Genomic DNA, 24,675 nt, shown 5'->3' with positions numbered 1-24,675 from the left:
ATGGGGTTCTCCATAGGCTGCATTAGGCCAATTCTCCCTAGCAAAAGGGAGAATTTTCATTGGTCCATCATGAACCAATGAGGATTCTCCCTGCAGCTGAGGATTCCCATTGGTCTTTTGCAGCCCAGTAGGGATCCCCATGCCTCTGCCCGCCACTGGGCTGTGTACGAGGGACCGATCGGAGGCAGGACACGTGAGTAGTACGTCACGGTGGAGATCAGCGGTGGGATACGTGAGCATTACGTCGCGGTGGAGATCAGCGGTGGGATACGTGAGTATTACGTTGCGGTGGAGATCAGCGGTGGGATACGTGAGCATTACGTCGCGGTGGAGATCAGCGGTGAGATACGTGAGCATTACGTTGAGGCGGCGATCAAAACGGACAAAGTGACCGCAGCAAGTAGCCTAGTGAGGACAGCATGTGTATAGGCTGGCAATGCATACATTTTCCCGTAAAGTCTGGAAAAATGTGCCAAGTTCAGACTTAGTGTAACGCGCCAAGCAGATCTGTTTTTTTTACAAGTGGAGGTGGATCCTATTTTTAACATTAGTATCCGCTTCCTGCGCTAAGCAAAGCTTAAAAAACAGCCGGAACGGGTAAGCTTTTTAAAGTGAATGGGAACCGCTTTTAAAAAAATGAGACAGATACTTACCCAAGGAGAGGGAAGGCTCTGGGTCCTATAGAGCCTTCCGGCTCCTCTCCTGGTCCCCTCGTTCCAGCGCTGGCTCGCCCGGTAGCAGTATATGACTAATTTAGTCAAATACTGCTTTACCCGGCCAAAGGAGGCTTCAGAAGTCTTCAGGGAGCCCGAGTGCTCCTGAAGAAGGGCGGCCCTGTACTGCGCCTGCGCAAGCACGCTCTCTTGCACGCTCACGTCTGTGCAGTATGGGGCCGCACGTCTTTGGGAGGACACGGCTCCCGAAGATTTCCAAATACCTCTTCGGCGGGGGATTGAAACGGGGGGGGGGGGAGCCAGCACAGGATAGAGGGCACCGAGAGAGGAGACAGAAGGCTCTATACGACCCAGAGCCTTCCCTCTCCTTAGGTAAGTATTTGCTTCATTTTTTTTTAAATGCGGTTCCCATTCACTTTTAGCAAGCGTAAACTGGCCCTAAGTTTCTTTTTCATGTATAACTGACAGGCAAGTGTGAAATACATAGTAATAAAAAGAAAAAAGCTGAATAGGACATCTCTCATCATGACTCTATGTGAATCAAGAAGGCAAGAGAGTGTAAATAAACAAGAGAAAACAGCAAGAACCGCTGATAAAATGACACATTTAGCGACTCACATTCTTTTAAAGGCCTATTCATCACAAAGGCTCTTCAAAGTTGACTTGCTAATCCCCTGAATATACAACTTCCTGTTTTCTAAACAAATCATGGTTTGGTCTGTGGTACTAGGTGGTCCTCCCACGGGGAACAACCCCCCATATCCTAACTTGCAGCCAAACTTCCCTGGAGATGTTGACAAAGCGTTGACAATTAGGCCTTCCCCAGAGCCAATCACGTCAGCGCAGCCAATCCATGGGCACATCCAAGCCCAAAACACCAAAATCTTCTTGCCTTTCAAGTAAACAACCACCAGGATTGGTGGAGCAACAAAACATCACCAATAACATCACTACAGATGTCAGCACATCAGTATAACCCATCCCTAACTGACAATGATTTCATTTACAGGACTATTCAACTAAACAGCTCAAAGGCGATCATGATATTCAGCCAACTGGGATTAACCATTCATAAATATAATGCAAGGTGAACATTGCCCTTCACAGATGAGATCACTCAGTTATCAGTAGGTTGAACATTAACATTGTGAGGTTTCTGTAACAACAATAAAATGACCAAACAATTATCTATCTATCTATCTATCTATCTATCTATCTATCTATCTATCTATCTATCTATCTATGTGTGTTATTTAAAGTGGACCTGAACTCTTGAACAGCACAGGAGGAAAACAGAGAGAAATGAACCCTGTATGTATTTAGAGAGTTTAGCCTTTCTAATCCCCCCCTCATCTGTGACTAATCACAACTGTAATTTGATCTCTCAGCTGTGTCAGCTGGCTGCCTCAGCACAGCAGCTAATTTGTAAAAACAGGATGTTAACCCTATGTCTGCTTCCATAAAAGCAGGAAGTATAAATACTGCAGATTTATTGCAGGATTTGTATCAGCTGCATCAAATAAATCTTTTTTTCTGTAAAGGTTGTTAAGCTGTCGCTTATCGTTTTGGAGCAGAGAGGAAGTTTTGAGTTCAGGTCCACTTTAACTTTGTCTCTTATTTTGAGTGTCTATTCTCCCGCTCCTAACTTTTTTTCTATCCCCTTCTATACTTCCCTCTCTCTCTCTCTACCCCACTGTCCTGTTCTCTCTAATCCCCCCTCTCTTAATCCATCCCCTCGCTCCTGTACCATCTCGCAAAGTTCGCCATCCTCCCGTTCAATGCCTGACACGATTTCTAATCAAAACCATGCCAAAATTATTATTGGCATGACCAAAGTACATACAGGCATTGCCAAAGCAAGGGGGGATGGGGGACATGGAAGGGGGCGAGTTCTGGGGGGAGGAGGGGGTGGGATTGAGGGCATAATCGGTAAGCAGACTGTGGATATTTTTTAGGTTTGCGGTTGGTTTACGCTCCGCTCAGCCTGTGTCGTGCTATCACTATCTCTCTCTATCTCAAGGCCTGGTACCCATCACGCGTTTTTTCTGAGGACCGGCGATTGTATGGGCGACCGTTACGCAATCTCGCAGCGTGGAAACAGGCGCGTGATTACGCAAATGTTTGTTGACACGCTGGGATTACAACCGTCGCGGCGGATCTTTAAGATCCCTGTCCATTCTGTGCAAAGTACCGCGCTTGCTTCAACTCTCATTCGCGCCCGTCGTGTGTTCCCACCGGCAGGAAGAACGATCCGGGACGCTTGTCGCCGCTGTGATCCATCTTCCTGCGTTGTTAGGTGAGTATTCAGCTTTACTCTCTATATTGTTCTCTCCCTACTCTTCAACTCTCTCTACCCCTTCTCTCTCTTTCTACCCCTTTTCCTCCATCCCAATCTATGCATCTCTTGCTCTCTACATCCTAATCTCAATTTATCCCCTCTATACACTATATCCTCTCCATTCCTTCTCCTCGAATCTCTGCATCCCACTCACTATATCCCTTCTCCTATCTCATGTGCCCCCTTGCTGCTTATCCCCATCGCCAGTGGTGTAGCTAAGGAGCTGTGGGCCCCGATGTAAGTTTTACAATGGGCCCCCCTCAAGCACTCTATACATAACAATTGATACGGTGCACCAAAACCTGCCAATGGCAACTACAGTGTCAGGTGCAAGAAGGGGATGGGGAACAGCTAGTTAATGATTACCACTGTTCAAATTATCTATAGAAGTGATTATTATGAGCACAGGACCTATACAGAGCTAATACTGCAGTTGATGGAGGGCCCTTCGGGGCCCCTCCGGCCCTAGAGGCCCCGATGTGGTCGCAACCTCTGCAACCCCTATCGCTATGCCCCTGTCTCCTATCTCATGCGACCTCTTGCTGCTTATCCCCATTGCTGTCTATATCCAACCCTGTCCCCCTCTATCCTTCACATTCTCTGCCCTTCTGTCCTTTGCTCTGACATTTCCCCCCTGCATCAGTCACCTCTGCACCCCTTCTACAATCCCCCTATGACCCTTCCCCCCCCCCCAACACACACACACATTGTTGTTTGGACACACTTCATACACAGCGATCTCACATTCCCTTTAAACCCATCTCTCTTTCAGAATGAAAAACTTTCCAACTCTTCTAAAACTTCCATCAAGTTCTGATCAGAGCGGTTTATCAGTCAGTAACAAAGCAGTGTACATTGCACCCCTTCCACCCCACATCACACAGGATCACAAAAGAAGATACACAGAAATATACCTCTTTTAAAACCCAGGGAGCAGTCTCATTCTCTTCCTCCCTCATCTTGTGTAACTTGAGAATAGCGCAGGCAGAGGCATAAGCAGCATCTGGATCCTGGGCCCCCCTCCCTCCTCCCCTCTTTTGTTAAACTTCCAAATCCTCTTTTGGAAAAAAAAAACACAGAAGGGGAAAAAAAAATAATGCCTTCTTCTTCTCTTCCTAAAGTTCTAATGCAACAAGCTGGTAGAGTCTATCCTGCCAGAGCTGGCTCCCCTCCTCCATACATCCTGTAGGGTTTATTTCCCTGTTGATAATGGGTATTTTTTTCTGTGTGAGATTGCTGGAAATTCTTGTGCTCTCTCTCTCTGTGTCTCTCTTTGGAGTTGCTGCTTCCTCCTCTCTCTCTCCTCCTCCCTCTTCTATATTCCCACCAGTGCAGGCCTGACCCATTCTGACTTTTTCATCTGCAGCTGGCTGGGCTAAGGTTCTATCGCCATAGCAACTTGCAGCCCCTGAATACAGGATGGGCCTTACAGTGGGGGGATAAAGAGGACAAAACTTTTTTCTTTTTTTTAACTCTTCATGCTGAGAGAAAAGGGGGTCGGCTGAGTGAATTTTAGGGTCAGACCCATACTGAAGGATCTCATTGCAATTATTTTAACCTCTGCCAATGATTGAAAACTCACAATGGGTATCTTTTTTAACCCAGATGAAATTGTAACTTAGGAGAGAGATCATTGCTAAAGGCTGGGGTGGAACTTTATGACCTGTGACTTTTAACGTTTCTTTTTAACATCTCTTGGAATACTGAGAGGTGATTTTATTATTATTATTATGATTATTATTTGTTTTTTGTTTGTTTTGTTGCTCTGAATGTTTGTTTTGTTTTTCGGTTTTATTTATTGTTTTATGTGTTGTGCTTCAGCTTATATTATTATTAATTTTGTACTGCTTTAAACTTCTTGATGTGCGTTTTAGATTTTCGTCTCTACTTTACTACTGGCCTCAATTCACGGAGCTTTATCAAACACTTTATCAAACGTTTGACAATTTAGCTCATGGGTAAAATCTAATTTTGAATTCACTAAGGTGTTATAAATTTATCGAATGTTTTACCGATAAAACATTCGATAAATCTATAACACCTTAGTGAATTCAAAATTAGATTTTACCCATGAGCTAAATTGTCAAACGTTTGATAAAGTGTTTGATAAAGCTCCGTGAATTGAGGCGTGACCAGATTTTTCTAGGTTCAACCTGTAGGGGGTGTTTGCGCGCCGCGCCGAAAAATGGGCATGGGGGGGTTGGGGGGTGTTCGCGGTATGGGCGGAGCATAACCATAACCCCAAAGCAGCAAATATAGCCAACTATGACCATTAAAGGGAACCAGAGGCCCCAGAAAAAAATTCTATACATACCTGGGGCTTCCTCCAGCCCCATACGCACGGATCGCTCCCACGCCACCGTCCTCAGCTTCCTGTATCAGCCAGTTCTGGGTCCCGTAGTTTCAGCCAGTCGGCAGCAGCACGCGGCCAATTGTCCGCATCACAGGGGCTCCCGGCATACCCTTACGCGTGCGGCTGCATACTGCGCAGCCACACGTATAAGGGTATGGAGGGAGCCCCTGCTCATGCGGACAATTGGCCGCGTCCGCCGGAAGTGACGGGACCCGGTACCGGCGGATCCAGGAAGCGGAGGATGGCGGCGTGGGAGCGATCCGTGCGTATGGGGCTGGAGGAAGCCCCAGGTATGTATAGAATCTTTTTTCTGGGGCCTCTGGTTCCCTTTAAATAATAAATGCAGCAACAGTTACCCCAGAAAATAAACGCAATGTGGGCAGCATTTCACCAGAAAATAAACGTAATGTGGGCAGCATTTCACCAGAAAATAAACGCAATTTGGGCAACATTTCAGCAGAAAACAAACGCAATTAGGGCAACATTTCAACAGAAAACAAACGCAATTTGGGCAACATTTCAGCAGAAAACAAATGCAATTTGGGCAACATTTCAGCAGAAAACAAACACAATTTGGGCAACATTTCAGCAGAAAATAAACGCAATTTGGGCAACATTTCAGCAGAAAATAAACACAATGTGGGCAACATTTCAGCAGAAAACAAACGCAATTTGTGCAACATTTAAGCAGAAAATAAACGCAATTTGGGCAACATTTCAGCAGAAAATAAACGCAATGTGGTCAACATTTCACCTGCAAAACAAAAAATTTACTCAACTGACAGAAGTCCCCTCACCCGGCCGGCCTCTGGTGCACAGCTCCCCGGACCATCTTGCTCCTGCAATCTCCTGCGCTGAATGGAATAGCAGGGCTACGGGAAGATGGCGTCCAAAGCCCTGTACTGGAGACACAGATAGTCTCCAGTAAAGCGGGACGTCTGGTCACCGTAAGTTTACCTCATTGGAATGTGATGCATCAGTAAACGTAATTTTTTATTTTTGTGGGGACCACATGTATTGTTTTAAATATCTTTTTTGTTTTTACTTTTATTGTAGTATTTTAAGGATTGCTTAGGCCTGGACACAGGCAGCACGGTGGCGTAGTGGTTAGCACTCTAGCCTTACAGCGATGGATGCCCAGTTTGTATCCTCGCTAGGGCCCTATCTGTATAGGTTTGGATGTTTTCCCTGTGTCTGTGTGGGTTTTAGAGATGAGCATAATGACGTAATTACGATTTCGCGAAATTTCGCGTAATTAGTGTAATTACGATTATGGCCGTAAGTACATAAACGTAATGAAGAAGGGTTTCGCGAAATTTCGCGTAAGCGTAATTTTCGTGTAATTTTCGCATTACAATGGGTATTTGTTCATGCCGTAATTTCGCATTAAACGCTACCGTAATTTCGCGTTAAACCGTAACGCTCCGTATAATGTAAAAAAGCCGCCGACTTTAAGGGTTAATGGCAAAGCCCCCTTAAATGCTAAGAGCCTCAAATTTGGAGAATATATTAAGGAGATCAGAAGGAATAAGAGGAAAAATTTTTTTTCAAAAAGTCCTTATAGTTTTTGAGAAAATCGATGTTAAAGTTTCAAAGTAAAAATGTATACATTTAAAAACCCGCCGACTTTAACGGTTAATAGCAAAGCCTGCTTACAGTTTAGGAACACCAAATTCCTAGGGTATATTAAGGGGATCAGTGGGAATAAGAAGAAAATTTTTTTTTTCAAAAAGACCTTATAGTTTTTGAGAAAATCGATTTTTAAGTTTCAAGGGCAAAAATGTCTTTTAAATGCGGAAAATGTCAGTTTTTTTTGCACAGGTAACAATAGTGTATTATTTTCATAGATTCCCCCAAGTGGGAAGAGTTTTACTTACTTCGTTCTGAGTGTGGGAAATATAAAAAAAAAACGACGTGGGGTCCCCCCTCCCAGACCTCTTTAACCCCTTGTCCCCCATGCAGGCTGGGATAGCCAGAATGCGGAGCACCGGCCGCGTGGGGCTCCGCACCCTGACTATACCAGCCCGCATGGTCCATGGATTGGGGGGTCTCGGAAGGGGAGGGGCAGCCAAGCTTTCCCCTCCCCCTCCGAGCCCTTGTCCAATCCAAGGACAAGGGGCTCTTCTTAAAAGTATTTTAATTGAACAAAAAACATAACAACGAAAAAAGTCCTTTAATATTCTTAATTAACCATTAATACTTACCTGTCCCTTTAAATAAATGATCCCTCGAAATAGCCTCCTTCAAATCAGAAGGAACCCCATTGGTCTGCTAAGGAGCGAGTATTAATGGTTAATTAAGAATATTAAAGGACTTTTTTCGTGGTTATGTTTTTTGTTCAATTAAAATACTTTTTCTAAGTGTTTGTGTGTTTATTTACTTTTAACTCTTAAAGGAAATGGGAAAGGGGTACAAGTACCTCTATACTCATTTCTCCTGGGAGGGGCGGTGGGCATCTGGGGGACCCTTTTTAAAGGGGACTCCCAGATTCCACCATGAACCCCCCCTCCAGGAAATCGCGGCCTCCACCTCCACCGCCCATCGGAGGTGAAGAAGAGCCCCTTGTCCTTGGATTGGACAAGGGCTCGGAGGGGGAGGGGAAAGCTTGGCTGCCCCTCCCCTTCCGAGACCCCCCCAATCCATGGACCATGCGGGCTGGTATAGTCAGGGTGCGGAGCCCCACGCGGCCGGTGCTCCGCATTCTGGCTATCCCAGCCTGCATGGGGGACAAGGGGTTAAAGAGGTCTGGGAGGGGGGACCCCACGTCGTTTTTTTTTTATATTTCCCACACTCAGAACGAAGTAAGTAAAACTCTTCCCACTTGGGGGAATCTATGAAAATAATACACTATTGTTACCTGTGCAAAAAAAAACTGACATTTTCCGCATTTAAAAGACATTTTTGCCCTTGAAACTTAAAAATCGATTTTCTCAAAAACTATAAGGTCTTTTTGAAAAAAAAAAATTTCCTCTTATTCCCACTGATCCCCTTAATATACCCTGGGAATTTGGTGTTCCTAAACTTTAAGCAGGCTTTGCTATTAACCGTTAAAGTCGGCGGGTTTTTAAATGTATACATTTTTACTTTGAAACTTTAACATCGATTTTCTCAAAAACTATAAGGTCTTTTTGAAAAAAAATTTTTCCTCTTATTCCTCCTGATCTCCTTAATATATTCTCCAAATTTGAGGCTCTTGGCATTTAAGGGGGCTTTGCTATTAACCCTTAAAGTCGGCGGCTTTTTTACATTATACGGAGCGTTACGGTTTAACGCGAAATTACGGTAGCGTTTAATGCGAAATTACGGCATGAACGAAACGCGAAATTACGCGTTGAAAATTACGCTTACGGTATTTTCAATTACGATTTTAATGGCAATTACGCTACCGTAATTTCGCATCGTAATCGCAAATTTCGCATGCGTAATTATAGTAATGCGAAATTACGAAAATTTCGGCTCAACTCTAGTGGGTTTCCTCCAAACACTCCAGTTTCCTCCCACATCTCAAAAACTTACAGATAAGTTAATTGTCTTCCCACTGAATTGGCCCTAGACTACGATACATACACTACATGATACATACATAGACATATGACTATGGTAGGGATTAGATTGTGAGCCCCTCTGAGGGGCAGTTGGTGACAAGATTTTGTACAGAACTGCGGAAGATTTCGGTGCTATATACAGTCAGGTCCATAAATATTGGGACATCTACACAATTCTAACATTTTTGGCACTATACACAACCACAATGGATTTGAAATGAAACGAACATGATGTACTTTAACTGCAGACTGTCCGCTTTAATTTGACGGTATTTACATCTAAAATCAGGTGAACGGTGTAGGAATTACAGCAGTTTGCCTATGTGCCTCCCACTTGTTAAGGGAGCAAAAGTAATGGGACAGAATAATAATCATAAATCAAACTTTCACTTTTTAATATTTGGTTGCAAATCCTTTGCAGTCAATTACAGCCTGAAGTCTGGAGCACACAGACATCACCTGACGCTGGGCTTCATCCCTGGTGATGCTCTGCCAGGCCTCTACTGCAACTGTCTTCAGTTCCTGCTTGTCCTTGGGGCATTTTCCCTTCAGTTTTGTCTTCAGCAAGGGAAATGCATGCTCAGTCGGCTTCAGGTCAGGTTGACTTGGCCATTGCATAACATTCCACTTCTTTCCCTTTAAAAATTCTATGGTTGCTTTTGCAGTATTTCTGTCTTAATACTTTACAGATCTTTTTGTGTCTTTTTTCACATTTATTTTTGGTGGTTTTACAGACTTACTGTATTTTTTGGCATATAAGACGCTTTGAGATATAAGAGGCACCTAGTGACTGCACTCCCAGCTACACTGACTACACTACCCATCTACACTGACTACACTCCCAGCTACGCTGACTACACTACCCAGCTACGCTGACTACACTACCCAGCTACGCTGACTACACTACCCAGCTACGCTGTCTACACTACCCAGCTACGCTGACTACACTACCCAGCTACGCTGACTACACTACCCAGCTACGCTGACTACACTCACAGCTACACTGACTACACTGCCCAGCTACACTGACTACACTCCCAGCTACGCTGACTACACTACCCAGCTACACTGACTACACTACCCAGCTACGCTGACTACACTCCCAGCTACGCTGACTACACTACCCAGCTACACTGACTACACTCACAGCTACGCTGACTACACTCACAGCTACGCTGACTACACTCCCAGCTACGCTGACTACACTCCCAGCTACGCTGACTACACTGCCCAGCTACGCTGACTACACTACCCAGCTACGCTGACTACACTCCCAGCTACGCTGACTACACTACCCAGCTACGCTGACTACACTCACAGCTACGCTGACTACACTGCCAGCTACGCTGACTACACTCCCAGCTACGCTGACTACACTCCCAGCTACGCTGACTACACTCCCAGCTACGCTGACTACACTCCCAGCTACGCTGACTACACTACCCAGCTACGCTGACTACACTCCCAGCTACGCTGACTACACTACCCAGCTACGCTGACTACACTACCCAGCTACGCTGACTACACTCACAGCTACGCTGACTACACTGCCAGCTACGCTGACTACACTCCCAGCTACGCTGACTACACTCACAGCTACGCTGACTACACTCCCAGCTACGCTGACTACACTCCCAGCTACGCTGACTACACTCCCAGCTACACTGACTACACTACCCAGCTACGCTGACTACACTACCCAGCTACGCTGACTACACTCACAGCTACACTGACTACACTCCCAGCTACGCTGACTACACTACCCAGCTACGCTGACTACACTACCCAGCTACGCTGACTACACTCCCAGCTACGCTGACTACACTCACAGCTACACTGACTACACTGCCAGCTACACTGACTACACTCCCAGCTACGCTGACTACACTCACAGCTACGCTGACTACACTTACAGCTACACTGACTACACTGCCCAGCTACACTGACTACACTCACAGCTAAAGTTGTTCCACTGCGCTCGACAAGGTAGTGTCACCAGAAATACTTGTTTTGCCACCAATGAGTGCTGCTCCTTGTTTACTTTGGGATTGTGGTAAACGATGCTGATAAAAACAGAAAAAAGGAAAGGAGAGGAGCGCTCTCTGGTGCATTAACTTCTTTAATTATTGCTTCCTGCACAAGAATAATAAATGAAACGTACAATGTTCAACTTGAATAAAAAGCTCATCACAATGTGTCCAAGATGTTACATCACCAATCTGCGCCTAGGACGTCACGAAGGCGTGGAACGCCGAAACGCGTCATGACGTCCTAGGCGCAGGGCAGCTGCCGTAGAATCCTGTGTTCCAAATCCCGCTGGCGTGTTCGGATCTATCTGATCACCACTACTACTGGCCATAGTGTGGAGACAAGCAGATTGGTGATGTAACATCTTGGACACATTGTGATGAGCTTTTTATTCAAGTTGAACATTGTACGTTTCATTTATTATTCTTGTGCAGGAAGCAATAATTAACCTCTTGCCGACCGCGTCACGCCAGTAGGCGTGGCCGCGGCGGCAGCCCCAGGACCGCCTAACGCCAATTGGCGTAAAGTCCTGGGGCTCTGTTTTGCAGGAGATCGCGCGCAGGCTGCGCGCGCATCTCCTGCTTGAGGGGCGGAGCTCCGCCCCGCCTTCAGTCTCCGAGCGGCTATTGCCGCTCGGGAGACTGTTAGACGGCGTAATCGCCGTCTATTTACTCTGTGCAGCGCTGCGATCAGCAGCAGCGCTGCACTGGGGACAGCCGTGTGACACGGCTGTCCCCCTGGGGGACAAGAGAGCGATCGGCTCTCATAGGGTAAAGCCTATGAGAGCTGATCGCCATGATTGGCTGGCTGGGGGGAGGAAGCGAGGGAGGGAGGGAAGGGGTTTAAAGGAACAGCTGTTTTTAAAAAAAAAACACAAACAAAAATATTTATAAAAAAAAAAACAAACATGGGGGGAGCGATCAGACCCCACCAACAGAGAGCTCTGTTGGTGGGGAGAAAAGGGGGGGGGAATCACTCGTGTGCTATGTTGTGCGGCCCTGCAGCTTGGCCTTAAAGCTGCAGTGGCCTTTTAAACTAAAAATTGCCTGGTCACTAGGGGGGTTTAGCCCTGCAGTCCTCAAGAGGTTAAAGAAGTTAATGCACCAGAGAGCGCTCCTCTCCTTTCCTTTTTTCTACACTCACAGCTACACTGACTACACTCACAGCTACACTGACTACATGCATGACCTGATGCCGTGCGCAGTGAATGCCACACAGGGCGAATGTATACAGCGGCGGAATCGGGTGGCTGGATGGGTAAGACTTTGTGGGGGGGGGACACATTGCCAGACACATTTCCCCCCAATGTGGGAAGGGGGTGTGTGTCTTATATGCAGAAAAATACTGTAACTGTGAAAAAATTAACAACCTACAAGGTGCATAGAAAAGCATGTAAATCATATTCATACTTGGGACATATGTCCACCCTTTCCCTGGAGAGTCCTGGCATATGACCCAGTACATCATGACACAATTTGTACTGCATGGAGACAGCATCTAGTTCATTATTAATATTTTATATAGTGCCATCATCTTTTGTGATTTCAAACAAAATCATAAAATCAAACAGAATCAGCTGTAGTAAGAGTAGAGGAACCTTATAAGGAAGAACAAGCTCTGCTGAGAGGCTGAGGTCGCTGGAGACAGTTTATTATTATACATTATTATTATTATGCACTTTTACATGAGCAGCTGAAAACGCAGACAGCGGAGCGGAATCTGCTACATGGAGTCATATATGTGTGCGGCTGCGGCCACGCTTACATGTGACAAGAGGCGGTTCTTTGCAGCTTGATAACCTTACCATGTGTCAAGTGCTGAAGCACATGCGCTACAAATGGTGCATTAAAGGAAACCTGAGATAGGCTTAATTAGTGTAGTAATACTTACCTGGGGCTCCTTCCAGCCTCTGGCTGCTCCGTTCTCTTTTAATCCCCCTTAGGAATCTGGCCTGCTCTTCTGCGCATGTTCAGACACGCACGCACCTCCCCCCCCCCCATCACACCCCCACAGCCGTGAGCGTTCTGTGCCTGCATAGTAGTACTGCACCTGGTCGCGGGAGCGTACAGTTCAGCCTCCGGAGGCCTAATGCTGGGCATACACGGACCATTTTTGCGCCGGTATCGAGCCAGCGGCTCGATGCCGGCGCGTCACCACTCGTCTGCGTGTGCATCGATTCGGCTCATCCCCGTGGGAGCGGCTAATGAGCCGCTCGTTTCTTGCCATTGTTCTCCCCGCCGCTATCGAGCGCAGTATCGATCCGGCGTGGTATCGGACACGTCGGATATTATCAATCGAGCCATCAGAGTAGCATACCAAGCGCTACAAACTTATGCCTGCTAATTGGCAATGACGAGAGCTCCACTCGTCCTGCCCTGAGCCCCTGCAGGTCCAATCACTTTAAAGGACATTCCTGTAGGTTCCAATGAAAGTCTGGATTCTGGTTGAAGGTATTTTGGACCATTCCTCTTTACAAAACATCTCTAGTTCATTCAGGTGTGATGGCTTCTGAGCATGGACAGCTCTCTTTAACTCACACCACAATTATATTCAGGTCTGGGGACTGAGATGGCCATTTCAGAACAAACACACTGAATCCAGCGCAGGAGACTTGGGCGCACCCAGCGCCACCATAGGCCGTAATAGGAATTGCGGCTATAGCAGCACACAGGGAGTAACTTCGGCGCCGTGAGAAGACGGAGCTGAAGTTACTTTTAAAACACAATAATTCGGCTTCCAACAATTGCTGGAAGCCAAATGATTTCATTCCCCACCATCCATGACAGCCTGGAAGGGGAATAGTAGTTTTGAGCAGTGTTTAGGGTCGTTGTCTTGTTGAAAGGTCCAGCCCCGGCGCAGCTTCAGCTTTGTCACTGATTCCTGGACAATGGTCTCCAGAATCTGCTGATACTGAGTGGAATCCATGCGTCCCTCAACTTTGACAAGATTCCCAGTCCCTGCACTGGCCACACAGCCCCACAGCATGATGGAACCACCACCATATTTTACTGTAGGAAGTAGGCGTTTTCTTGGAATGCGGTGTTCTTTTTCATCCATGCATAACGCCCCTTCTTTTGCCTAAATAACTAAATTTTCGTTTCATCAGTCCACAGCACCTCATTCCAAAATGAAGCTGGCTTGTCCAAATGTGCTTTAGCATACCTCAAGCAGTTCTGTTTGTGCTGTGGGCGGAGAAAAGGCTTCCTCTGCATCACTCTCGCATACAGCATCTCCTTGTGTAAAGTGCGCCGAATGGTTGAGAGATGCACAGTGACTCCATCTGCAGCAAGATGATGATGTAGGTCTTTGGTGCTGGTTTGTGGGTTGACTGACTGTTCTCACCATTCATCGCTTTTGTCTATCCGAGATTTTTCTTGGTCCGCCACTTCAAGCCTTAACTTGAACTGAGCCTATGACCTTCCATTTCCTCAATATGTTCCTAACTTTGGAAACAGACGGCTGAAATCTCTGAGACAGTTTTTTGTATCCTTCCTCTAAAGTTTCTAAACCATGATGGTGAACAACCTTTGTCTTCAGGTCATTTGAAAGTTATTTTGTTGCTACTCTTCAGAGAAAATTAAAAGAGGAGGGAAACTTACAATTGACCCCCTTAAAGAGTAACTGTTAGCCCCCAAATTGAAATTTAAATCTCTATTGCAATGTTTTATTTAGTATTTAAGTGAGCCAAATGGCAATGCAGAACTTAAAAATCAATCTAATTTTTTTACTATGTAGCCTTTTCCCCAAGCTCCGGACGCAAAGCCGCATATCAGATACTGATGAGCATGCAGAGCATGCCTATGTCTGCCCGACCCCCCTCTCCCCCCCAGAACCAGGTGCCGATATATTCTCACCCCAAACAGATGATCGCTCTGACAGGGAGAGAGAGCGGGAGCACTTCCAGCGCCGCCACCGCAGAGCAGCCGCCGCTGTGCATCTCTCTCACATGTGATTCTCTCACATGTGACTTGGCGGCGGCTGCTCTGCGGTGGCGGCGCTGGAAGTGCTCCCGCTCTCTCTCCGTGTCAGAGCGATCATCTGTTTGGGGTGAGAATATATCGGCACCTGGTTCTGGGGGGGAGAGGGGGGTCGGGCAGACATAGGCATGCTCTGCATGCTCATCAGTATCTGATATGCGGCTTTGCGTCCGGAGCTTGGGGAAAAGGCTACATAGTAAAAAAATTAGATTGATTTTTAAGTTCTGCATTGCCATTTGGCTCACTTAAATACTAAATAAAACATTGCAATAGAGATTTAAATTTCAATTTGGGGGCTAACAGTTACTCTTTAAGGGGGTCAATTGTAAGTTTCCCTCCTCTTTTAATTTTCTCTGAAGAGTAGCAACAAAATAACTTTCAAATGACCTGAAGACAAAGGTTGTTCACCATCATGGTTTAGAAACTTTAGAGGAAGGATACAAAAAACTGTCTCAGAGATTTCAGCCGTCTGTTTCCAAAGTTAGGAACATATTGAGGAAATGGAAGGTCATAGGCTCAGTTCAAGTTAAGGCTTGAAGTGGCGGACCAAGAAAAATCTCGGATAGACAAAAGCGATGAATGGTGAAAACAGTCAGTCAACCCACAAACCAGCACCAAAGACCTACATCATCATCTTGCTGCAGATGGAGTCACTGTGCATCTCTCAACCATTCGGCGCACTTTACACAAGGAGATGCTGTATGCGAGAGTGATGCAGAGGAAGCCTTTTCTCCGCCCACAGCACAAACAGAACTGCTTGAGGTATGCTAAAGCACATTTGGACAAGCCAGCTTCATTTTGGAATGAGGTGCTGTGGACTGATGAAACGAAAATTTAGTTATTTAGGCAAAAGAAGGGGCGTTATGCATGGATGAAAAAGAACACCGCATTCCAAGAAAACGCCTACTTCCTACAGTAAAATATGGTGGTGGTTCCATCATGCTGTGGGGCTGTGTGGCCAGTGCAGGGACTGGGAATCTTGTCAAAGTTGAGGGACGCATGGATTCCACTCAGTATCAGCAGATTCTGGAGACCATTGTCCAGGAATCAGTGACAAAGCTGAAGCTGCGCCGGGGCTGGACCTTTCAACAAGACAACGACCCTAAACACTGCTCAAAACTACTATTCCCCTTCCAGGCTGTCATGGATGGTGGGGAATGAAATCATTTGGCTTCCAGCAATTGTTGGAAGCCGAATTATTGTGTTTTAAAAGTAACTTCAGCTCCGTCTTCTCACGGCGCCGAAGTTACTCCCTGTGTGCTGCTATAGCCGCAATTCCTATTACGGCCTATGGTGGCGCTGGGTGCGCCCAAGTCTCCTGCGCTGGATTCAGTGTGTTTGTTCTGAAATGGCCATCTCAGTCCCCAGACCTGAATATAATTGTGGTGTGAGTTAAAGAGAGCTGTCCATGCTCAGAAGCCATCACACCTGAATGAACTAGAGATGTTTTGTAAAGAGGAATGGTCCAAAATACCTTCAACCAGAATCCAGACTTTCATTGGAACCTACAGGAATGTCCTTTAAAGTGATTGGACCTGCAGGGGCTCAGGGCAGGACGAGTGGAGCTCTCGTCATTGCCAATTAGCAGGCATAAGTTTGTAGCGCTTGGTATGCTACTCTGATGGCTCGATTGATAATATCCGACGTGTCCGATACCACGCCGGATCGATACTGCGCTCGATAGCGGCGGGGAGAACAATGGCAAGAAACGAGCGGCTCATTAGCCGCTCCCACGGGGATGAGCCGAATCGATGCACACGCAGACGAGTGGTGACGCGCCGGCATCGAGCCGCTGGCTCGATACCGGCGCAAAAATGGTCCGTGTATGCCCAGCATTAGGCCTCCGGAGGCTGAACTGTACGCTCCCGCGACCAGGTGCAGTACTACTATGCAGGCACAGAACGCTCACGGCTGTGGGGGTGTGATGGGGGGGGGGAGGTGCGTGCGTGTCTGAACATGCGCAGAAGAGCAGGCCAGATTCCTAAGGGGGATTAAAAGAGAACGGAGCAGCCAGAGGCTGGAAGGAGCCCCAGGTAAGTATTACTACACTAATTAAGCCTATCTCAGGTTTCCTTTAATGCACCATTTGTAGCGCATGTGCTTCAGCACTTGACACATGGTAAGGTTATCAAGCTGCAAAGAACCGCCTCTTGTCACATGTAAGCGTGGCCGCAGCCGCACACATATATGACTCCATGTAGCAGATTCCGCTCCGCTGTCTGCGTTTTCAGCTGCTCATGTAAAAGTGCATAATAATAATAATGTATAATAATAAACTGTCTCCAGCGACCTCAGCCTCTCAGCAGAGCTTGTTCTTCCTTATAAGGTTCCTCTACTCTTACTACAGCTGATTCTGTTTGATTTTATGATTTTGTTTGAAATCACAAAAGATGATGGCACTATATAAAATATTAATAATGAACTAGATGCTGTCTCCATGCAGTACAAATTGTGTCATGATGTACTGGGTCATATGCCAGGACTCTCCAGGGAAAGGGTGGACATATGTCCCAAGTATGAATATGATTTACATGCTTTTCTATGCACCTTGTAGGTTGTTAATTTTTTCACAGTTACAGTATTTTTCTGCATATAAGACACACACCCCCTTCCCACATTGGGGGGAAATGTGTCTGGCAATGTGTCCCCCCCCCACAAAGTCTTACCCATCCAGCCACCCGATTCCGCCGCTGTATACATTCGCCCTGTGTGGCATTCACTGCGCACGGCATCAGGTCATGCATGTAGTCAGTGTAGCTGTGAGTGTAGTCAGTGTAGCTGTGAGTGTAGAAAAAAGGAAAGGAGAGGAGCGCTCTCTGGTGCATTAACTTCTTTAACCTCTTGAGGACTGCAGGGCTAAACCCCCCTAGTGACCAGGCAATTTTTAGTTTAAAAGGCCACTGCAGCTTTAAGGCCAAGCTGCAGGGCCGCACAACATAGCACACGAGTGATTCCCCCCCCCTTTTCTCCCCACCAACAGAGCTCTCTGTTGGTGGGGTCTGATCGCTCCCCCCATGTTTGTTTGTTTTTTTATAAATATTTTTGTTTGTGTTTTTTTTTTAAAAACAGCTGTTCCTTTAAACCCCTTCCCTCCCTCCCTCGCTTCCTCCCCCCAGCCAGCCAATCATGGCGATCAGCTCTCATAGGCTTTACCCTATGAGAGCCGATCGCTCTCTTGTCCCCCAGGGGGACAGCCGTGTCACACGGCTGTCCCCAGTGCAGCGCTGCTGCTGATCGCAGCGCTGCACAGAGTAAATAGACGGCGATTACGCCGTCTAACAGTCTCCCGAGCGGCAATAGCCGCTCGGAGACTGAAGGCGGGGCGGAGCTCCGCCCCTCAAGCAGGAGATGCGCGCGCAGCCTGCGCGCGATCTCCTGCAAAACAGAGCCCCAGGACTTTACGCCAATTGGCGTTAGGCGGTCCTGGGGCTGCCGCCGCGGCCACGCCTACTGGCGTGACGCGGTCGGCAAGAGGTTAATTATTGCTTCCTGCACAAGAATAATAAATAAAACGTACAATGTTCAACTTGAATAAAAAGCTCATCACAATGTGTCCAAGATGTTACATCACCAATCTGCTTGTCTCCACACTATGGCCAGTAGTAGTGGTGATCAGATAGATCCGAACACGCCAGCGGGATTTGGAACACAGGATTCTACGGCAGCTGCCCTGCGCCTAGGACGTCATGACGCGTTTCGGCGTTCCACGCCTTCGTGACGTCCTAGGCGCAGATTGGTGATGTAACATCTTGGACACATTGTGATGAGCTTTTTATTCAAGTTGAACATTGTACGTTTCATTTATTATTCTTGTGCAGGAAGCAATAATTAAAGAAGTTAATGCACCAGAGAGCGCTCCTCTCCTTTCCTTTTTTAGTTCTGCATTGGCTTTTTGGCTCACTTAAATACTAAATAAAACATTGCAATAGAGATTTAAATTTAAATTTGGGGCTAACAGTTACTCTTTAAATATTCTTTCTCATAATTGGATTCACCTGTGTATGTAGGTCAGGGGTCATTGAGCTTACCGAGCCAATTTGAGTTCCAATAATTAGTTCTAAAGGTTTTGTTTAAACAATTATTGCACACTTTCTGTAAATGCAATAAACTTCATTTCACTTCTCACATATCACTGTGTGTGTGTGTCTCTTATATGATATATTTAACTGACATTTTTGATCGTAACAACCAACAATTTATACAGGAAAATCATAACGATTAACAAGGTTGCCCAAACTTTCTCATCCCACTGTACAGGATCTTCTAAAAAAATTAGCATATTGTGATAAAGTTCAGTATTTTCTGTAATGTACTGATAAACATTAGACTTCCATATATTTTAGATTCAAATACACACAACTGAAGTAGTTCAAGCCTTTTATTGTTTTAATATTGATGATTTTGGCATACAGCTCATGAAAACCCAAATTTCCTATCTCAAAAAATTAGCATATTTCATACAAACAATAAAAGAAAAGTGTTTTTAAAACAAAAAAAGTCAACCTTCAAATAATTATGTTCAGTTATGCACTCAATATTTGGTCGGGAATCCTTTTGCAGAAATGACTGCTTCAATGCGGCGTGGCATGGAGGCAATCAGCCTGTGGCACTGCTCAGGTGTTATGGAGGCCCAGGATGCTTCGATAGCGGCCTTAAGCTTATCCAGAGTGTTGGGTCTTGCGTCTCTCAACTTTCTCTTCAGAATATCCCACAGATTCTCTATGGGGTTCAGGTCAGGAGAGTTGGCAGGCCAATTGAGCACAGTAATTCCATGGTCAGTAAACCATTTAGCAGTGGTTTTGGCACTGTGAGCAGGTGCCAGGTCGTGCTGAAAAATGAAATCTTCATCTCCACAAAGCTTTTCAGCAGATGGAAGCATGAACCCTCTTTTGAACCAGAAACAGCGGCAGAAGCGCCTGACCTGGGCTACAGAGAAGCAGCACTGGACTGTTCCTCAGTGGTCCAAAGTACTTTTTTCGGATGAAAGCAACTTTTACATGTCATTCGGAGATCAAGGTGCCAGTCTGGAGGAAGACTGGGGAGAGGGAAATGCCAAAATGCCTGAAGTCCAATGTCAAGTACCCACAATCAGTGATGATCTGGGGTGCCATGTCAGCTGCTGGTGTTGGTCCACTGTGTTTTATCAAGGGCAGGGTCAATGCAGCTGGCTATCAGGAGATTTTGGAGCACTTCATGCTTCCATCTGCTGAAAAGCTTTATGGAGATGAAGATTTCATTTTTCAGCACGACCGGGCACCTGCTCACAGTGCCAAAACCACTGGTAAATGGTTTACTGACCATGGTATTACTGTGCTCAATTGGCCTGCCAACTCTCCTGACCTGAACCCCATAGAGAATCTGTGGGATAATGTGAAGAGAAAGTTGAGAGACGCAAGACCCAACACTTTGGATGAGCTTAAGGCTGCTATCGAAGCATCCTGGGCCTCCATAACACCTGAGCAGTGCCACAGGCTGATTGCCTCCATGCCACGCCGCATTGAAGCAGTCATTTCTGCAAAAGGATTCCCGACCAGGTATTGAGTGCATAACTGAACATAATTATTTGAAGGTTGACTTTTTTGTTTTAAAAACAGTTTTCTTTTATGGGTTGGGTAAAATATGCTAATTTTTTGAGATAGGAATTTGGGGTTTTCATGAGCTGTATGCCAAAATCATCAATATTAAAACAATAAAAGGCTTGAACTACTTCAGTTGTGTGTATTTGAATCTAAAATATATGAAAGGCTAATGTTTATCAGTACATTACAGAAAATAATGAACTTTATCACAATGTGCTAATTTTTTGAGAAGATCCTGTATATTCCTGAATACTTTGCTGCATTCTACTATACAGTATGTCCCCACAGGGCCTCTTTAAACCTTAAAATACGCTAAGTTCAATTAGGTTTTCCTCCAAGTAACCTATGGTAGTGTAAGTACACTACATTAGCAAATTTACATTGAAAAGACATTTTGACAATGTTGAATTCAAGTGTTATTACATCATATGGAAGCTGAAATTACACATTACTCTCCTGACCTCTAGTGGCAAAAAAATAGACTGCTTCTTTTTCAGTTATTGCATCCAACTATCTTACTGATTACATAACAAATATCCATTAGCCACAAGCTCCTTTGCTAACTGTGCTGATAATAATGAAAAGATAATTGAAGGCAGGAAAATATAGCATTGTAATTTAAGATTTGAATTCCAGGTCATTTTTGGAGTGTTTCTAAAATGTAACACATAACAAGCCTCAACTTGCTAAGTATTACCGCATCCAGTGATGTAGAAAACAGATGATTTTTATCGATCACCTTGCCAAATGCTTAGGCCCGGTTCACATTAGCGTTCCCTGTCCGGATTCGCCGGGCCGGTCTGGACCGTATACTGTACAAACGGAACGTACGTTCCGCATAGCAATGCAAAGGCTATGCGGACGTTCACACGTGTCCGTTCCGTACAGTACGGAGCCGGACCGGATCCGGACTCCGGACATTTTTCCAACATGCGCTATTTTTTGGGTCCGGATCTCCGGCCCACGCACCCGGACCGGAGCCGGACCTGAGCCTGACAGCACCATCCGGAACACAGAAACCAATGGGAAACGGAAGGCACAGAACACACTGCCTACAAACACCTGACGTTCTACCCCACTTCCTATGCGTATCCAAGCGGCCATTTCGGATGGAGACACATGGGCCCAGCATATCTGTAGTGGAGCAGCAGTGACAGACGTGCTGGAGCTGTTTGCCAGAATGTCAGAGGTGGAGGTGAGGCCTACAGCGGAGGAACCTGATTCTACAGGTGCACCAGGTGCACCTTCTGCTGACCCCAACATTTTTTTATTTAAATTTCGCTATTTTTTGCCCACGGATCCGGATGGCAGCCTGATGCATGCCTGATACAAACGGACCGGATCCGGATCCGATCAGGATCCGGTCCGTTTGCATGGCAAAACGCAAGTGTGAACGGGGCCTAATTCACTAAACCTATTTGCCGCACTGAAAAGTAAAATTACCGACTAGTGGAGGTAAATTACCGACTTTTGTGGTAAATACTTTAAGAAATGTCAAGAAATTGCAATTCATAAAGATTAAAGCATTCGGTAAATTAAGCAAAAATGTTCGGTATTTACCTCCAGCTCTGACCAGCCAGTCACTCACACTCTCCATGCGGTAACACTGACAGATGTAGCAGGCAGCCAATAGGGAGAACCACACAGCCCTGCTTCTCAACCCATTTGAGTCTGATACACTGGAGGGCGGGACTTCAGAATTGCAGAGAAGAAGAAAAAGACTTTTTAAATGCTTTTCTCTATCCCTTTAGATGTGCATATCTGTATACTGGTATACAGAAGAGCTCCCTCTAGTGGCTGCAGCACATCTAAAGAGATGCGCTGGACAAAAAAATAATCAGACTCCTGCTCTCCACTTGTGGAAAGACTCACTGAGGGCTCAAACCCACTAGAGCGATTTTCTGAGTGTTTAGGGAGCGATTCAAACTGCTAGCGATTTCCCTAAACGCTCAGCTAAGGTTAATGGATGGGCCAAATTCCACTGGAGCGATTGCGATTACCAAAATCGCAAATGCAGGTCATGCAGCATTTTTTAGCGTTAGCGTTTCTGCAATGTAAAGTATATAAACGCTGGCATAATCGCTCGTCAAAACCTACACAGAGTGATGTTGTTAGCGTTTTGAAATTACTGCACACTGTAAAAAAATTAAGTGCTTGCTGCGTGTTTAAAAAAAAAAAAATTATTCAAATCGGCCCACCAGGGCCTGAGCGGCACCCTCCGGCGTCTCTGGACGGGAGGTTAAAGGGAACCTGAGGTGAGAGGGATGTGGAGGCTGACATTTTTATTTCCTTTTAAATAATGCACATTGCCTGGCAGTCCTGCTGATCCTCTGCCTCTAATACATTTAGCCATAGACCCTGAAAAAGCATGTAGCAGATCAGATGTCTATGACAAATCTGACAGGATTAGCTGCATGCTTGTTTCAGGTGCGTGATTTATTACCTGTAGAGCTCCAAATGGGTAAGGCCCCATCCATACTTGAGCGTTTTGCCGGCGAGATAGGCAAAAAAATTAAACGCTAGCGCTTTTGAAAGCGATAGTGTAATAAAACCCTATGGGCCCGTTCTTACTTGGGCGATTTGCGCTAATCGCCGCAAATTGCCCAAAATCGCGAAACGCATAGCCTGCACCATTTTCAGGCGGTTTCCCAGCAATGGCGGTTCAGCGCTATAGAAGCGCTAAATGCGATTGCGGACAAATCGCTGCACTGTCCAGTGATTTTTCCAAGTGAAAAATCACTCCCGCAAAAATCGCTGGCGTTTTGCGCTTCTAAGTGTGAATGGGGCCTAAGTAGAGGAAGAACTCCGCTTCACCACACTCAGTAGTTTAAAGGGCCAATCTTTATTGTACAAACAGACTACAGCACATGACAGCTCATTCGTATCGAAGCAAGTATGGCTCCTTAGTCACTTAGTCACGTGAGCTCTCATGTGCTGTAGTCTGTACAGTAAAGTGTGGTGAAGTGGAATTCTTCCTCTACATATTGATCTCTGGCACTGTCCCTTTTCTGAATCTGCCCCCGCAGACAGTTGGTTTGCAGCAGACTTTTCCCTTACTACCCTTACTTTCCTTGGTAGAAGGAAGCCACTGGATAATCAAGAGGCTTCCCCTGTCCCCTTACTCCTCACCATTCTGCGCCTGGACCCTCGAAAGCCTGTCGACAAGAACTTGTCAGTGGAGCTCGGCTGCAATGCGCAAGTGCAGATGGCTCACGCTTGCACTCTAGCATGGAGACGAGTTCCCCAGCTTACCTCTATCTCCCCCCCCCCCCCCCCCCCAGGAACTACTCTACCCGCACCTTCATCCCACGTCCCTTCTCCATAGCTGTACAGTGCCCTTCCCTGGGCCCAGGGCGCTGCTAATAGCGCATGTGTATGTGCTATTAGATTGTAAGCTCGCAAGGGCAGGGTCATCCTCCTAATGTTTACTGTTTTTGTGACAATATTTGTGCTGCTTGGAACTCTGCTATACATTTGTTAGTTGTATCTATGTTCCCCTTGTCGTCTTATTGTGCTTTGTAAAGTGCTGCGGAATATGTTGGCGCTATATAAATAAAAAATAATAATAATAATAATGATAAAGTGTATGTACATTCATACGTTAATCTCATCATACATGAGATTTATAAAAAAAAAAAAAAAAAGATATTGGATCTTGGCAAACGTCAACTATTCTGCCTATAAAAGATCTCTGCACACATATTTAAGTACGGGATCTGCATCTCTTACTTTTTTTTTACCTAAACAGAAGCGTGCCTTCTTAAAAGATACCTTAGTCCTAAATATAATTGAAAATGGACACATTGTGTGTGTGGGGAGGTGCGCATAGGCTTACTGCACCTCTGTGGCCTGGTGTGTCCTTCCGATCATCTGTAAATGGCCCCGTTGTTAAGCCCTAGACGGTGGGGTCAGCACATGAGCAGTAAGTAGGTCACCAGGTGCCATAGGGGATATATTGTGCTTGCGCATGCAGTATGTCCGGGTCAAGTGACTGCGTGCACTGGCTACATCTTCCCATGGGAGTGCGCTAGTACTCCCTGGGACTTACTGCGCATGCGCCAACCCTGCCGACCAGGGCTTTACAGAGGGGCCGTTTACAGATGATTGGAAGGAGACACCGGGCCACAGGAGGTGCTGGTCAGCAGTGGCAACCCCCTCAGAACTAGCCAGCGTCCCCTTGC

General features: G+C 46.0%; 1 protein-coding gene across 1 annotated transcript in view; it reads right to left on the bottom strand.

The window, feature by feature from the left end:
• The window catches only part of DENND2A (DENN domain containing 2A), a 216,274-nt gene extending 212,253 nt beyond the window's left edge, over positions 1-4,021 (bottom strand). Inside the window, exon 1 of the mRNA XM_068278269.1 lies at positions 3,927-4,021. The gene's annotated coding sequence lies outside the window, so the exon portion shown is untranslated. The remainder of the gene's footprint in view (positions 1-3,926) is intronic.
• Between the last annotated feature and the right edge of the window lie 20,654 nt (positions 4,022-24,675).

Source organism: Hyperolius riggenbachi, chromosome 3 (genome assembly GCF_040937935.1).
Source record: "Hyperolius riggenbachi isolate aHypRig1 chromosome 3, aHypRig1.pri, whole genome shotgun sequence".
Taxonomy (NCBI): domain Eukaryota; kingdom Metazoa; phylum Chordata; class Amphibia; order Anura; family Hyperoliidae; genus Hyperolius; species Hyperolius riggenbachi.
The sequence above is the reverse complement of the archived record's forward strand: the minus strand, read 5'-3'. Positions and strand labels throughout refer to the sequence as shown.